Source organism: Salvelinus fontinalis, chromosome 32 (genome assembly GCF_029448725.1).
Source record: "Salvelinus fontinalis isolate EN_2023a chromosome 32, ASM2944872v1, whole genome shotgun sequence".
NCBI lineage: Eukaryota > Metazoa > Chordata > Actinopteri > Salmoniformes > Salmonidae > Salvelinus > Salvelinus fontinalis.
This window is the reverse complement of record NC_074696.1, coordinates 41,848,116-41,863,800: the sequence shown is the minus strand read 5'-3', so window position 1 is coordinate 41,863,800 and position 15,685 is coordinate 41,848,116. Positions and strand designations below refer to the sequence as shown.

Here is a 15,685-nt window from a genome sequence, read left to right as displayed (position 1 = left end):
GTCGTGCTGTTTTCTGACAGGGATCTTGCTTTTTTTTTTTTCGAAATTTAAACTGATTAAGGCTCTTTTTTTAAACTCCCATAACGACGGTATATACTGTATTACCATGACGACGACACAGTGAATGTTGTTTAAGGTATGACATCTCACGTTTGTACTTGGCAGTAACCATTCATTCAGACTTCACATCATCCTCTTTTGCTACCCTCTACTGGAGAGGAATAATCACTGAATGTATTTTTGTGTGTATAGGTCCAAGTGCAATGTGTGAGGGATGTGAGGGTAGGTGTAGGTTGGTGAAAGTAATTGGCCTGTCAAATGCATGTACCAAAGCCAATGTATAATGCCTCAATGTATTTAGTTGAATGTTTTATCTTATACCCTGTGGGTTCCGAGTCAATAAAGGGGAAGATAATCCAAAAACACTTCTGGTCCCTTTATAAACACTTTCCTGGACGTTAGTCAGTACCCCAGACAGTTTTTAGGTCCATTGCTTGAGTATTTAGATTTCTGTATTTTTATAACAAAATTAGACATTTCTGAAATTACCTAAAATGCATTAAACTATAGCTGTGTTTGAATACCCATACTAACATACTGTATACTACATACTTAATGAGTATATACTACATACTGTTAGTTAATTTTACTGTAAACGAACGGTTTCCTTTCAGTTGATCTTACTAGCGTTTCGCCTGTCTACCCGAAGTTGATGCTGTTGCTATGCAACATCTTGCTAGCTGGTTAGCATAACAAATTACTAGCACTCAGAGTGGGGCATTTAGCTCTCGGGGGTTCAGAGTGCACACTTGACGCTCTGGCCGAGGAGTAGTGTTGATTCGAGCAGACTCACCTTAAAACGGCAGTCAAGCACCAAAGCTAACTGGGTAACGTTGGCTAGCTTGCTAGCTCCTTCCAGACACAAATGAGAGAACACCTCCCTCCAACCATTTTACTCACCCTAGCAGAGCTGGTTAGGCAGTTTTCATGTTATCCAGAGCGTTGGTGACTAACTGTGGTGCTGGCAACAATTGAATTATGCTTTTTTGCCAACGTTTCCTGACACCGGCCATATTCAATGGTTGTAAATTCATCAGTTATTCTGCGCTCTGGTCTGGTACACTCAGACGAGACAAGAGTGCTCTGAAATTTTTACGAAAGCACCCGAATATCCATTGAGAACGCACAACGACTATACCACTTAGCTAAACTAAGAATGACGGTAATAATCTGGTCAATAAACATTGGGCAGTTAATTATGTAGTTAATATACTGGCAAGATTGATGCATTAGTAGCCAAATAATGTTAGGTAGCTAGCTAACATACTGGTTTAATGATATGGTATGTTGTTCGTAAGGATAGTGTAGTTAACAAATTGTCAGCCAACATAATGTGTAAGGTAACTTATTTGAAAAGTCATTACTTTATTACATTGCTCAACATTTTCTTAACATTTGTCATAATTACCAGCTGCATATTTCCCGTTATTTTCTTCAAATCTGAAAAGGATGTGAAGCCACGCCCATTTTATGAAGAATTGGATTATGGGCCCTGAAAGCACAGAAATAGTGTCCACTGCTTGTATCAAATATTATTATAACAAATTAAACCAAGATAGACCACATCCTGTCATTTCCAATGGGAACAGATGACTCAGAGTGGGCAGAACAAGCAAGACGGTATGCAGAGCCAAGTACGAGTTAGCGAGATCCTATTGGCCCTGCATATTTCCGATATGGAACACCTACTAGGTGAAACGCGCGTGTGCAATAACTCAATTCGACTTTGCACTCCTAAACAACGCGATTGGAAAAAAAACTTTGGCAAAGGCTAAAGTCTACAAAACTTAGTCCACTCTGTTCATAACAGATTTTAGTTTTGGGAACAGAAAACTGTATTGAGATCGAATTCTTCATCGATGAGAACATTTGCAGAATGTAGACCAAAATCCATCTTTTCCCACTGCCCACCAGTGGGCTTCCTCTCACTACCATATTTGTTAGTGAGTGGAAAGGCCAAGCGGATGCTTCATATTTATACATCCAGTGAAGTATAAATAAGGCACGAGGGGTATGGTATATGACCAACATACCACGGCTGAGGACTATTCTTAGGCACGACGCATCGCGGATATAATATGCAATTATAAACTGTTTACCAACGTAGTTAGAGCAGTAAAAATAAATGTTTTGTCATACCCATGGTAGACGGTCTGATATACTACGGCTGTTAGCCAATCAGCATTCAGGGCTTGACACACCCAGTTTATAATTCGTCTTTTTGGCGAACGTAGTACAACATCCGGGATCTTTTGGCATACTAATAACTACATCCATACTATGACCAATATACAGTACTATATATTACATTTACGTCACAAATAGTACAGTTAGTGTGGTTAGTATGAGCATTACATAAGCAACAATTGGTGTCTCCGGATTAAAATGTTTTTTAATTTAAAAAAAATTTTTTTTAAAGAAAGACATGGTCTGTTTTCTAAGACCCATACTAACGACACTAACCGTACTATTTGTGACGCACTTTGAGTATGTAGTATGCTTATTGGTCATAGTATAGATATAGTTAGTATACCAAAAGTTCCCGGATTTCTCATTTGTGTCTGGAAGTAGCGAGCCAGTTAGCTTGTGTGCTTGACTGCAGTGCTGTTGTGATGGTCAGAACGCTCGGATCAACCCTACTCCTCGGCCAGTGTTCACTCTGAACGCTCCGAGAGGGGAAACACAGAATTTACGAATGACAATCTGACATACTCAATTGCTTTCATTCAGTAGGCCATTGCAAAACAACTTTCAGTAGGTCATGTGTAGAAAAGGTGACATAGTGTTGATCACAATGTAATTGTATTATCCTCAATTTCTCAACTGTAGGCTAGCTAACGACTAACGTTAGATGGATATACGGAAATTCTTCAAGAGAGTAGTGGCAGCAGCTCTGCTGAAGGCCAGTCCGGTGAGAAATTAAGATTTTACCAGTTCAAACAAACAAATTAAAACTTACTGATTAATGAGTATAATAAGAATACATGTCAAAACACAGCAGACAAGGAGGGAAAGAAGCTGGAGGCTGACAGGGCTGAGGGAGCATGTCTGATGAAGGTTAGTGATAAGAAAAGCTAGTAGATGTTTAAGCTTTCAGTTAAATTTGTACAGCATATGGCAGCATATGTCTTACTTTTGTTAGGCATAAAGAAATGATGTTCATGATATCTTAAAGGGTCACGCAGAAAGAGAGGGTTAAACTTTTTTTTTTTTAAATCCTAATGGTATAATATGACCTGTGTTTGTGTGTGTGTGTGTGTGTGTGTGTGTGTGTGTGTGTGTGTATATGTATGTGTATATATATATATATATATATATATATATATATATACACACACACTGCTCCAAAAAATAAAGGGAACACCTAAACAACACAATGTAACTCCAAGTCAATCACACTTCTGTGAAATCAAACTGTCCACTTAGGAAGCAACACTGATTGACAATAAATTTCACATGCTGTTGTGCAAATGGAATAGACAAAATGTGGAAATTATAGGAAATTAGCAAGACACCCCCAATAAAGGAGTGGTTCTGCAGGCACAGACCACTTCTCAGTCCTATGCTTCCTGGCTGATGTTTTGGTCACTTTTGAATGCTGGCGGGGCTTTCACTCTAGTGGTAGCATGAGACGGAGTCTACAACCCATACAAGTGGCTCAGGTAGTGCAGCTCATCCAGGATGGCACATCAATGCGAGCTGTGGCAAGAAGGTTTGCTGTGTCTGTCAGCGTAGTGTCCAGAGCATGGAGGCGCTACCAGGAGACAGGCCAGTACATCAGGAGACGTGGAGGAGGCCGTAGGAGGGCAACAACCCAGCAGCAGGACCGCTACCTCCGCCTTTGTGCAAGGAGGAGCACTGCCAGAGCCCTGCAAAATGACCTCCAGCAGGCCACAAATGTGCATGTGTCTGCTCAAACGGTCAGAAACAGACTCCATGAGGGTGGTATGAGGGCCCGACGTCCACAGGTGGGGGTTGTGCTTACAGCCCAACACCGTGCAGGACGTTTGGCATTTGCCAGAGAACACCAAAGATTGGCAAATTCGCCACTGGCGCCCTGTGCTCTTCACAGATGAAAGCAGGTTCACACTGAGCACATGAGCACATGTGACAGAGTCTGGAGACGCCGTGGAGAACGTTCTGCTGCCTACAACATCCTCCAGCATGACCGGTTTGGCGGTGGGTCAGTCATGGTGTGGGGTGGCATTTCTTTGGGGGGCGGCACAGCCCTCCATGTGCTCGCCAGAGGTAGCCTGACTGCCATTAGGTACCGAGATGAGATCCTCAGACCCCTTGTGAGACCATATGCTGGTGCGGTTGGCCCTGGGTTCCTCCTAATGCAAGACAATGCTAGACCTCATGTGGCTGGAGTGTGTCAGCAGTTCCTGCATGAGGAAGGCATTGATGCTATGGACTGGCCCGCCCGTTCCCCAGACCTGAATCCAATTGAGCACATCAGGGACATCATGTCTCGCTCCATCCACCAACGCCACGTTGCACCACAGACTGTCCAGGAGTTGGTGGATGCTTTAGTCCAGGTCTGGGAGGAGATCCCTCAGGAGACCATCCGCCACCTCATCAGGAGCATGCCCAGGCGTTGTAGGGAGGTCATACAGGCACGTGGAGGCCACACACACTACTGAGCCTCATTTTGACTTGTTTTAAGGACATTACATCAAAGTTGGATCAGCCTGTAGTGTGGTTTTCCACTTTAATTTTGAGTGTGACTCCAAATCCAGAGCTCCATGGGTTGATAAATTTGATTTCCATTGATAATTTTTGTGTGATTTTGTTGTCAGCATATTCAACTATGTAAAGAAAAAAGTATTTAATAAGAATATTTCATTGATTCAGATCTAGGATGTGTTATTTTAGTGTTCCCTTTATTTTTTTGAGCAGTGTATATCTCACACAAAAAAGTATTTTGGCTACATAGTACAGCCATTTTCATGCCTTTTGTTGGTGATGGATGGGGACAGAGTGGACATTATTTGGATAGAATTTAAGTAAGTCATATTAGATCAGTGTTTAGCACAAACTATGAGACAGTTATACTTTTAGCCAACCTTGACCAAAAATAACCTTATTTTGATCGATTTTACACCCGTTGTTACTCTAAAAATACATGATGAAAAGACGTTTTGGGGGCTTTAAAAAACATCCTGGGGGAATATGCACAGACCCCCCTAAAAGAGGCTTAGCCCCCCTATCCATGAATCTCTAGTGACGTCCCTGGTATGTAGTATATACTTAAGTATGTAGTATACAGTATGCTAGTATGGGTATTCGAACACAGCTCTACTTTGCGCTAGCGCAAATGTCTTCCATTAGGTTAGCGCAAGGGTCTTTGTGCTAGCGCAAAGGTCTTCCACTAAGCTACCTGGGGCAGCAGGTAGCCTAGTGGGTAGTGCTTTGGGCCAAAAATCTGTCGTTCTGCCCCTGAACAGTTAACCCACTGTTCCCCGGTAGGCCGTCATTGCAAATAAGAATTTGTTCTTAACTGACTTTCCTAGTTAAAAATAATGATCCATATTGTCTGTAATTCGAAGGAGTGTCTTACTATTAGTCTAAAAAAGGATGATAGGAAGTAAACAAAGAGATAGATAGCTAACTAGTAGCTAGGCTAGCGGTTAGTAGTGGTTAGTAGTAGTACTACTAGTAAAGTAGTAGTGAAATAGTACTCAAGTATTTCATTTATATATTCTGAAAACTGATCAATCTTTTTGATTACAGAGCCCTGTCCAGATCAATTTTGACAGCAAATACATGTGTTGTTCAGCCATTATCCATGTTTCAAAGTTACAGCAAAATACAGATAAGTTTCTTTGCCTCTCTGGTATAAGGAATTGGTTGAAATAGCTGTCATTATTCCTCTACTAGCAGTCTACTCTGTATACAGACTAGGGATGCAGGGGCTATTATATTATACCTGTCCGGGATTGCAACGGGTATTGGAAATGCATAAACCCACCTGATTTCTGCAAACACAAGCACACTCTGGCCCCCTGCCAGACGATGAGATGCTTTCTCTTTCAGACCACATAAAGAACTGATGTCAAATGCCATGCTTGTACTGCTTCTGTGTCCCTGAAGGACTCAGATGAACAAGTCGAATGACACTGATGCTGCTTTAAAACAAAGAATAAGCATAGAGTCAAAAGTTTACAGAAACTCCAAGAGCTATCCATTTAACCGTGGCTTGTGTATGTATGGGGTAACAAAAGCAATGCCACAGACTAGTCAAGGTCTGAAAGGACTAAAGATGAATACTGCATGGTCCCTCTGTAAATCTATGTGCATTTAAGAGCCATCAAACTACATCTGCTGTGACACAGTCATGTACATGTCCTACAGTAGGCCATGGTATAGCCTATGTTGAGTATGGCTGCCACAGAGTATAAAGAACCTCAGCAAAGATGCTGTGGCTACATTATATTTCAATGCCACCAGGTGGCAGGCTTGACACCAGCTCCTCTGACCTCTAACAAGTTTATTCCTGCAGTTCTGACAAGCACATTTACCCTGTCAATCATTATATTCACGACATCTATCCGCCACCTCTATCATCTCAATTACTGAAAATCACTATATTTCAATGGCCCAAAAAAAAAATGTCCCAAAAAAAAGAAAAAGAAAGAAAAACACTTGAGCTGAATCCTTTCCTCATATCTCTATCTCCTTCTCTCCTTACTAAGGCAGATGCAGAAGCTCTGTCTTCCATGATTGGGGCGAGAATAATGAAGAGAGAATATATGAGGGTGTCAGCTATCATTAGAAGATAAAAGTCTGTGTCAAGCTGGGCTAATGAGCCTTGGCAGTTAGCTCCATCTCCTGTCTGCCCTCTTCCTCGACAGGCCACTCCAGTACTAGACCCGCTAATGAAATTCTGATTTCATACTTCAGAAAAAAGGGATATTGGAGGAGTAGCTAGCTGTTAGTCTAGACACAGTCTGGTTAAATTAGCAGAGAGTTGCAAGTTGTGATTGTTCTTGGTGGACTGTGATTGTTCTTTGTGGATTTCTGTGACCTACTGTATGGGTACACCTAGATATATAGACAAAGACTCTAGAGATGCAGTCTAGTCTAGATACACAGGACCGAAAGTCTTGACCCATGAACTCTCATGAAATATTTACTTTAGAGGTCGACCGATTAATCGACATGGCCGATTAATTAGGGCCGATTTCAAGTTTTCATAACAATCAGTAATCTGCCTTTTTGGACACCGATTATGGCCGATTACATTGCAATCCACGAGGAGACTGCGTGGCAGGCTGACCACCTGTTACGCCAGTGCAGCATCAAAAGGGCCTTGTGGCTGCAAGGAGCCAAGGTAAGTTGCTAGCTAGCATTAAACTTAGTTTTTTTTAAAGATATCTTCACAATCACTAGTTAACTACACATGGTTGATGATATTACTAGGTTAACTAGCTTGTTTTGAGTTGCATATAATCAATGCGGTGCCTGTTAATTTATCATCGAATCACAGCCTACTTCAACTTCGCCAAACGGGTGATGATTTAACAAAAGCGCATTCGTGGAAAAAGCACAATCATTGCACAAATGTACCTAACCATACTTAATTTGCCAGAATTGTACATAATTATGACATTACATTGAAGGTTGTGCAATGTAACAGCAATATTTAGACTTAGGGTTGCCACACGTTTGATAAAATACGGAACGGTTCTGTATTTCACTGAAAGAATTAACGTTTTGTTTTCGAAATTATAGTTTCCGGATTTGACCATATTAATGACCAAAGGCTCGTATTTCTGTGTGTTTATTATATTATAATTAAGTATATGATTTGATATTTGATAGAGCAGTCTGACTGAGCGGTGGTAGGCAGCAGCAGGCTCGTAATCATTCATTCAAACAGCACTTTACTGCGTCTGCCAGCAGCTCTTAGCAATGCTTGATCAACTCCCGAGATTAGGCTGGCAATTACTATAGTGCCTATAAGAACATCCAATAGTCAAAGGTATAAGAAATACGAATGGTATAGAGAGAAATAGTCCTATAATAACTACAACCTAAAACTTCTTAACTGGGAATATTGAAGACTCATGTTAAAAGGAACCACCAGCTTTCATATGTTCTCATGTTCTGAGCAAGGAACTTAAACGTTAGCTTTTTTACATGGCACATATTGCACTTTTACTTTCTTCTCCAACACTGTGTTTTTGCATTATTTAAACCAAATTGAACATGTTTCATTATTTGAGACTAAATGTATTTTATTTATGTATTATATTACGTTAAAATAAGTGTTCATTGTTCATTCAGTATTGTTGTAATTGTCATTATTAAAAATATATTTATAAAAATCGGCTGACTAATCGGTATCTGCTTTTTTTGGTCTTCCAATAATCGGTATCGGCGTTGAAAAATCAGAATCGGTCGACCTCTAATTTACTGTATGGCATTCAACAAAGCAGACTTCAAAAACTTTTCAGCATGTAATACAAAAACATACACTAACCAGACTCTACTTCTTCTCTAACTCTGACACATTAGCAAAGTACTGCAACTATTTTGTCCCTTTTATCAATAGTCCACAGAAAAATATGCAGATGATTACCCCCCCCCCCCATCATCCCCAAAAAGCACTTGTGTTGAGTAACTGCCATCAAACAAACACCAATTCCGACCACTCAATTGAAATCCTCGATAAATCACAGTCATAAGGGATATGATCATAGGGAAGCCAAAATATCACCATGGAAGCCCCAAGCCAAATGGGAGAGAGTCCAGATGAGGCTGGCACCAGCACCACCACACATACTGTAAGGGTTGATTTGTCCTGTCAACATACCAAGTCGACTGACCATGTCAAACATCCCCATGGATTTATCTAACATCCTCTGCAAAATGAGACAATGTGTGGAAATTATATCAGACGTAGCTCAATTGGCAAATGGAATGACATCAAAGTACATACACTACATCTGCTTGTCGAACATCTCATTCCAAAATCAATGGCATTAATATGGAGTTGTTCCCCCCTTTGCTGCTATAACAGCCTCCACTCTTCTGGGAAGGCTTTCCACTAGATGTTGGAACATTGCTGCGGGGACTTGCTTCCATTCAGCCACAAGAGCATTAGTGAGGTCAAGCACTGATGTTGGGCGATTGGCACTATACATTGGGGCTATACACAAACCCAGATTCATCCGTCGGACTGCCAGATGGTGCAACCTGATGCATCACTCCAGAGAACGCGTTGCCGTTGCTCCAAAGTCCAATGGCGGCAAGCTTTACACCAGTCCAGACGACGCTTGGCATCGCGCATGGTTAGGCTTGTATGCGGCTGCTCGGCCACGGAAACCCATTTCATGAAGCTCCAAACAAACAGTTATTGTGCCGACGATGCATCCAGAGGCAGTTTGATAATCGGTAGCGAGTGTTGCAACCGAGGACAGACGATTTTACGCAATACGCGTTTCAGCACTTGGCCGTCCCAAATTGTGAGCTTGTGTGACCTACCACTTCGTGGCTGAGCCGTTGTTTCTCCTAGACATTTCCACTTCTCAATAACAGCACCTACAGTTGACCATGGGCAGCTATAGCAGGGCAGAAATTGGATTAACTGACTTGTTGGAAAGGTGGCATACTATGACGGTGCCACGTTGAAAGTCACTGAGCCCATAAGTAAGGCCATTCTAGTGCCAATGTTTGTGAGTGGAGATGGCTGTGTGCCCGATTTTAAACACAAGTCAACATCGGGTGTGGCTGAAATAGCCAAATCCACTCATTTGAAGGGGTGTCCACATACTTTAGTATATATAGTGTACCTACATTTGTAGGCCTAGTACAGTTGAAGTCGGAAGTTTACATACACCTTAGCCAAATACATTTAAACTCAGTTTTTCACAATTCCTGACATTTAATCCCAGTAAAAATTCCCTGTCTTAGGTCAGTTAGGATCACCACTTTATTTTAAGAATGTGAAATGTCAGAATAATAGTAGAGAGAATGATATATTTAATCACATTTCCATTTACATACACTCAATTAGTATTTGGTAGCATTGCCTTTAAATTGTTTAACTTGGTTCGGGTAGCCTTCTACAAGCTTCCCACAATAACTTGGTTGAATTTTGGCCCATTCCTCCTGATGGAGCTGGTGTAACTGAGTCAGGATTGTAGGCCTCCTTGCTCAAACATGCTTTTTCCATTCTGCCCACAAATTTTCTATAGGATTGATGTCAGGGATTTGTGATGGCCACTCCAATACCTTGACTTTGTTGTCCTTAAGCCATGTTGCCACAACTTTGGAAGTATGCTTGGGGTCATTGTCCATTTGGAAGACCCATTTGCGACCAAGCTTTAACTTCCTGACTGATGTCTTGAGATGTTGCTTCAATATATCCACATAATTTCCCTTCCTCATGATGCCATTTATTTTGTGAAGTGCACCAGTCCCTCCCCACAACATGATGCTGCCACCCCCGTGCTTCACGGTTGGGATGGTGTTCTTTGGCTTGCAAGCCTCCCCCTTTTTCCGCCAAACATAACGATGGTCATTATGGCCAAACAGTTCTATTTTTGTTTCATCAGACCAGAGGACATTTCTCCAAATAGTACAATATTTTTCCCCATGTGCAGTTGCACACCGTAGTCTGGCTTTTGAATGGCGGTTTGGAGCAGTGGCTTCTTCCATGCCGAGCGGCCTTTCAGGGTATGTTGATATAGGACTCGTTATACTGTGGATATAGATACTTTTGTACCTGTTTCCTCTAGCATCTTCACAAGGTCCTTTGCTGTTGTTCTGGGATTGATTTGCATTTTTTGCAGCAAAGTACGTTCATCTCTAGGAGACAGAACGCGTCTCCTTCCTGAGCGGTATGATGGCTGCGTGGTCCCATGGTTTATACTTGCGTACTATTGTTTGTACAGATGAATGTGGTACCTTCAGGCGTTTGGAAATTGCTCCCAAGGATGAACCAGACTTGTGGAGGTCTACAATTTTTTTCTGAGGTCTTGACTGATTTCTTTTGATTGTCCCATGATGTCAAGCAAAGAGGCACTGAGTTTGAAGGTAGGCCTTGAAATACATCCACAGGTACACTTCCAATTGACTCAAATGATGTCAATTAGCCTATCAGAAGCTTCTAAAGCCATGACATAATTTTCTGGAATGTTCCAAGCTGTTTAAAGGCACAGTCAACTTAGTGTATGTAAACTTTTGACCCACTGGAATTGTGAAACAGTGAATTATAAGTGAAATAATCTGTCTGTAAACAATTGTTGGAAAAATGACTTGTCATGCACAAAGTAGATGTCCTAACCGACTTGCCAAAACTATAGTTTGTTAACAAGAAATTTGTGGAGTGGTTGAAAAACGAGTTTTAATGACTCCAACCTAAGTGTATGTAAACTTCCAACTTCAACTGTATATACTTTTTTTGTTAAACAGTTGTCACAATTTAAAATTAGATTGGCTTTTGGCCCAATATAACTGCCTTAAACATTTTACTCAGTCCTATTATCAATGTTTTACTTATTACAAAGAAAAAGTACAGAGAATCCATCCTTGCTAAATGTTACCACAGAGCCACATTAAGCGATTACACCATAGAGCCACATCAATCATTCTAAATTACAAGTCTGGTTTATAATACCTGTTGTAACCTCATGATGGCATTTGTCCGTGTTGCAATTAATCTCAGCACGCATCAAGATCAAAAAGTCCCTACCCCCCCCGCATTCAACCCCATTGTGTATTCTGATAGAGATGATGTACTGACATGGGGTGTTTAATTAATCTAGCCTCGAGTGTCACCTGATCCCGTGAGCTTACATTAAACGCTGCACGGATATGATAACGCAACGGTAATCAGGCTGGTAATCATGAGGCTGGAATTAATCTGTAATGACAGGAATTTATGACAAAGAAATGTTATAATTTTTTACATTTGAGAGGATTATTATGACCTAGCATGACAGCTAATGTGTTAGAGGAGACAATCTTATCATTCATCTTGGTCTCATTCTGAATGTAAATGATCATTAAACTGTGATGACGGAATAACAAGATGTCAGAATCAAAGTTCAATGTGACTCAAACGACAGAGCGATTTCTTTGACATTGTAACTCTACTGTTCTATTAGATATTCATGGACAGTTTTCCTGACCAGGAAATACCCCTCACTTTGTGCCCCCTCTTCCGCCTTATGCACACGCACGCACGCATAAACCCCCCCCCCCCACACACACACACACACACACACACACACACACACTAACCTGGCTGTCTATCATTGATACAGTCTAGACACAATCAGTCATACCATGTAGCATTTTAACCCAGCATTTATAAAGCATCCTCCTGGGATCTACTCAATTCTAATTCAACTCCTTACTCTGTGACCCACTTATTTGACAGCAGCACTGTTAACATTTTCAGAAGCCTTGAGTGCCTACACCCCTCTGAGCAACAGTCACGGCAATGGAATTTCACAACAGAGGCAAAATGCAATCGCATCCTCATGAGTCTTGGTTTTCATGGCCATTTCATCTTTTCATTGTTAGTACCATGTGCAGTGAAATGCTTCTCAGCAGTAAATGTGATTACATACTGTAGCTTTGTAACTAAGTCAAATAATCTGCTCCTACTTTTGTATATTACATATTAATGTTAAATAAGTGCCTATCATTTGCATCATGCAAACGGCCTTTTTTGTCGTTTGCACACCACAAAAGCTCAGCATTTAACACCATAGTACCCTCCAAACTTGTCATTAAGCTCGAGACCCTGGGTCTCGACCCCGCCCTGTGCAACTAGGTCCTGGACTTTGACGGGCCGCCCCCAGGTGGTGAAGGTAGGAAACAACATCTCCACCCCGCTGATCCTCAACACTGGGCCCCCACAAGGGTGCATTCTCAGCCCTCTCCTGTACTCCTTGTTCACCCATGACTGCGTGGCCCTGCACACCTCCAACTCAATCATCAAGTTTGCAGATGACACTACAGTGGTAGGCTTGATTACCAACAACGACGAGACGGCCTACAGGGAGGAGGTGAGGGCCCTGAGACTGTGGTGTCAGGAAAATAACCTGACACCACAGGTGGGTGGAACGTTTAAGTTCCTCAGCGTACACATCACAGACAAACTGAAATGGTCCACCCACACAGACAGCATGGTGAAGGCGCAGCAGAGCCTCTTCAACCTCAGGAGGCTGAAGAAATTTGGCTTGTCACCTAAAACACTCACAAACTTTTACAGATGCACAATCGAGAGCATCCTGTCGGGCTGCATCACCGCCTGGTACGACAACTGCACCACTCAACTGCAAGGCTCTCCAGAGGGTAGTGCGGTCTGCACAACGCATCACCGGGGGCAAACTACCTGTCCTCCAGGACACCTACACCACCCGAATGTCACAGGAAGGCCAAAAGGATCATCAAGGCCAACAAACACCCGAGCCACTGCCTGTTTCACCCCGCTATCATCCAGAAGGCGAGGTCAGTACAGTTGCATCAAAGCTGGGACCGAGAGACTGAAAAACAGCTTCTATCTCAAAGCCATCAGACTGCTAAACAGCCATCACTAACAAAGAGGCGCTGCGGCCAACATACAGACTCAAATCTCAGCACACTTTAATAAATGGATTAATGAAGGTATCACTAGTCACTTTAAATAATAGCACTTTAATAATGTTTACATATCCTACATTACTCATCTCATATGTATATACTGTATTCTATACCATCTACTCCATCTTGCCTATGCCGCACGGCCACCGCTCATCCATATATTTATATGTACATATTCGTATTCATCTCTTTACCATTTGTGTGTTTATAAGGTTGTTGTTGTGAATTTTGTTAGATATTACTGCATTGTCGGAACTAGATGCACTTGCATTTCGCTACACTCGCATTAACATCTGCTAACCATGTGTATGTGACCAATAAAATGTTGTTTGATTTGAAACAACAGTAGGTGCTCAAAGTCAACTTATGAATACAGATATGCAGAGCAATTAAACATCATTTTAGTTAGGCCTGAAGAACTGCACTAGACTAATGTGCACTGAAAATAGACCATCATCGTAAAATAATACGAGCACATCTGATACGCAAATGATGTGCAGTAATGTGTGAAGATAGAAGTCAAACAAAACATGTATCATGACTGGATCAGCTTCGCAGTGGATGACTTCGGCCACACGCGAAGGGGGGGGGGGGGTTGACCGTTCACACCCCGTTGTAAATCAATGATTAGAACATTCAGCTTTCTCCCTCTCCAAATTCACACAGGAATGTGCCTTTGTCTACACAGACATTTTCCTCTGAAACTATAACATGTTCTAAAGCAAATACTGTAACAATATTTCTAACATAGAACGTGGGGAATGGTCAGAGGCGATCTAAAGAATAATAATGTCATTTTAGTTGTTATTTTGTGATGTCATTAAAAATGTTATAGAGGAAATACTGTAACTTGAAAAATATACACAATAGAATACAATGCACAATATCCTCTACGTTATGTATGAAATATGATGAAAGTGTTTTTGTTAAGAGAGGGATATAAATCTTAGAAACTATAAGAGGAAATTTGTACAAGTGAGTAGTCACCGCCCCTTGAGTGAGGTCAGAGCGTGTCAGCCTCACAAACTGCCCCTTCTGAATGAACTGTATAAAACAATGGGTTAAGAATTAGCATATCAGACTAGAAAGGCGTCGAGCTGCAGCTCAGATCCAAAGTGGTTTTAACTCTGAAATCTCAACGAGGTAGAGATGATAGTCACCTCCCGGACAATCACTGAACTTAAATGGGACCATTCTACTATTCTTCTCAAATCAGCAGAGTACGCTACTCTCATCACCCAATGGGAACCATCGACACGGCTGGCTAGCCTATCTTCAAAGAGGCAGCTTCAAGAGCGAATGGAAGGGAAATCAACTCTGTAGTTCTGTTCAGGACTACACCACGAACCAAGACATTTATACGTAAATACATTCATGATTTCTTACTCCAAACGGGCGGTGGTTCGTGTGCAAAGTATATGATTACTGTGAGAGTAGTTTCTAAATGTATCAAAGTATTATGCCTCTGTCCCTCTCTCTTGCCCTCCCCATCTTTTTTTGTAACATGCCGCCATATTGTGTCAGTGCGCTAGGGACCTGATTTAATGTATTAAGTGTGCATGTTTATCCTGTGTTACCATTTAGTTAGCTAGTAAATAAATAATTAAACCAATTTGTGTAGTACTGAATCATAAGTAAGGCTGGGTTTTTTACAGATGCAGGTTACAACTGTTCAGAATGATGACATGATACGAGGTTATGATTAATCCATTGACTGTTTATGGATGTGATAGGTAAAGACATAGAATTTAGAATTTAATTTGGGAGATGGTAACTTTTTAAAGAACCGCTCTCGTGGTGCCCCAATTCCTAATAAGTTAATTGTTAGATGATTCATTTAAATCGCATAACAATTAAAACAAAGTTAGTTGATTAGATAAATAACAGTCATCAGATTAATGAAATTAAAGTCACAACACTTCTTTAAACATTCATTATGGCTCTAGTTGTCTCTGGGACCCACTACACAGCAGATCCTCTGAGATTTCTACTCCTTGCACTGCACATACTCAGAATTTTTCGA

General features: G+C 41.3%; 1 protein-coding gene across 2 annotated transcripts in view; it reads right to left on the bottom strand.

Moving 5' to 3' along the window:
* The window catches only part of LOC129831381 (oxysterol-binding protein-related protein 10-like), an 84,619-nt gene that overhangs the window by 28,374 nt on the left and 40,560 nt on the right, over nucleotides 1-15,685 (bottom strand). The window lies entirely within an intron of this gene.